This window comes from Vespa crabro, chromosome 15, assembly GCF_910589235.1.
Source record: "Vespa crabro chromosome 15, iyVesCrab1.2, whole genome shotgun sequence".
NCBI classification, from domain to species: Eukaryota; Metazoa; Arthropoda; class Insecta; order Hymenoptera; family Vespidae; genus Vespa; species Vespa crabro.
The window spans coordinates 2,549,015-2,551,514 of record NC_060969.1 but is presented as its reverse complement, the minus strand read 5'-3'; the positions used below and the strand labels follow the sequence as shown (position 1 = coordinate 2,551,514).

Here is a 2,500-nt window from a genome sequence, read left to right as displayed (position 1 = left end):
TGGAAATGTTCCAATGTTATGTAGCTGAGAGAGACAGGAATGTAGACTCTCTCTCTCTCTCTCTCTCTCTCTCTCCTAACCCTCCTCTTCATCCCTCTTCCCTTCATTTCTTTCTTTATTTATTTACTTATTTATTTGTGTTCGTTTATATGTTTGTTTCTTATTGGTATTTCTCTCTTGAAATCTTTCAGTATCTCTCTCACTCTTTAGATCTCTCTAAGTATATATATATATATATATATATATATACATATGTAGATGTATATACATGTTTATATATATATATAAGATTTTGTAGATAAACGATGAAAGATGTTAAATTACCGAGAACGGACGTAACGCCATCGTCCGTTTCTTAAGTTACTCAACCGTCTTGTTCGTCTTCTTCGTCCTCTTCGTCCTCTTCGTCCTCTTCGTCCTCTTCAACTTCGTCTTTGTCTTCGTCTGAGTCTTCATCTTCGTCTTCGTCTAAGTCTAAGTCTGAGTCTTCGTCTTCATCTTCGTCGTCGTTGTCGTCGTCGTCGTCGTCGTAGTCGTAGTCGTCGTCGTTTCCTATCTGTCAAAATGTCAAGTCAAGTTTTTGAATTATATACGAAATTTAAGCTGCTTTTAATTCCCCCATCACGATTTAAACCATTTAACATATGAACACAACGTGGCAACGTTACAACGAGCCACCCAACGTATTTGTTATTTGTTCTTTTACTTTTCTTTCTTTCTTTTCTCTCTCTCTCTCTCTCTCTCTCTCTCTCTCTCTCTCTCTCTCTCTCTCTCTCTCTGTCTATATCTATCTATCTATCTATCTATCTATCTCTATCTATTCTTTTCTCCTTCGCTACGCATCTAAATTTTTCCATACAATTTGTCAATCGTACAATTTTGTCATTTTAATAAATGATGACAAAAATAATCTCAAAGAAATATCACGCTGTTATATCATTTAGATAGAAATCCTTTCTCCATCTTTTTGATCGGACTATTTCTTTTCATTTTTTTCTAAAAAGTACTACGTCATCTTTATTATCGTCATAGTTATCGTCATCATCATCATCATTTTCTACATCATCTCTTATATCATACATATCAAACACGCGACTCTCTGATCGGAGCCAAAAGTCAAAGATCGATTTTGCGATTCGGTTGACACGCATACATATGTATATAAATAAATATATGTATATGTGGGAGGCGCCTCTAACGATTGCCAAGGAGTCTCAGACTCGTGATCGCATTGTATTCGACGACCAAATGACAAAGTGCTTTGTACTCTATCAATCGTATGTCCTTCTTCTTTCAAATGTCTATTTCTCTCTCTCTTTCTCTCTCTCTCTCTCTCTATTTGTTCGTTCTTTCGTAACGCAAATGTCATATTATCTATATATATAGATAGATAAAATGTCTTTGAAAATAACGTAACTTATATATTGATCTATTACATCAATTTAATAAAATCCAAAATTATTTCATATCAAGCTTTCGTTAAATTAAAAAAAAAAAATCTTGAAAAAGTGATCATTGTATTGTCGAAAATAATTGTTCAATTAACTTTTAACAACGTAGACATAGAGAAAAATATTTCGACATATTTTTTCTCTTCTTTCTTCTTCTTTTTTACTTTTTCCTTGATCCTTATGCCAACTAACTCTTTCTAATTTCTCATAAAGAATATTAATTATTCTTGAAACTTTTCTTGCACGTCGTTGTTACGGCCGATGTCGGCACGAAACGTCAATCAATATTCATTCCGTTATAAACTAAAATTCATTTGGAAAATAAACTCAAAGTCAGTTTGAAATCTCACGATCTATTTTACTGTCATAATTATCTATATCGTATTGAAATATAAAAATCTGTTATAGTTTTGATAAAATAAATACTCCGACGGTTTTGGGGGTTGGCAGGGAGAGGTAAGAAAAAAGAATGATAAATCGTCGTATTAACGGAGTTAATTCTTTTCGATCAATCGATCAATCAAATTAAACAAACATTTTGTATAGATCGAAATTTACAATAAAATTGACAAAATCGATTTATCTTTTACACATTGGTAATATTAAAAACATGATTGTCGTTGTAATCGTCGAAAATAATGATCGATTAACATTTAATAAGAAATTAAATTCGATTGGATTTTATAATACGATATTAATTAATCTGTGTTACGTCGATATAATAAAAATCTTAATTATTATTATTATTTCGTTCGAAATGTTCGATAAATTAAGAAATCTTAGAAACGATGATCGTTGAATCGTTAGAAAAAGAAACAAAAAAAAAAATAATAATAATAATAATAACAGAAATACAAAAAAAGAAAAAAACTGAACGAAATCAAAAGTTTTAACGTGAACAAAAAAAAAAAAAAAAAGAAAAGAAAAGAAACAAATTCTATGGGATATATCATAAATACGTGACCATCAACGATTTATAAATATATATATAAATATATATGAGATGATGGTGGTATCGAATTCCCTCTGTCCATGAAATATTTCTCGAA

General features: G+C 30.8%; 1 protein-coding gene across 7 annotated transcripts in view; it reads left to right on the top strand.

The window, feature by feature from the left end:
- The window catches only part of LOC124429643 (stress-activated protein kinase JNK), a 183,454-nt gene that overhangs the window by 169,075 nt on the left and 11,879 nt on the right, over positions 1-2,500 (top strand). The window lies entirely within an intron of this gene.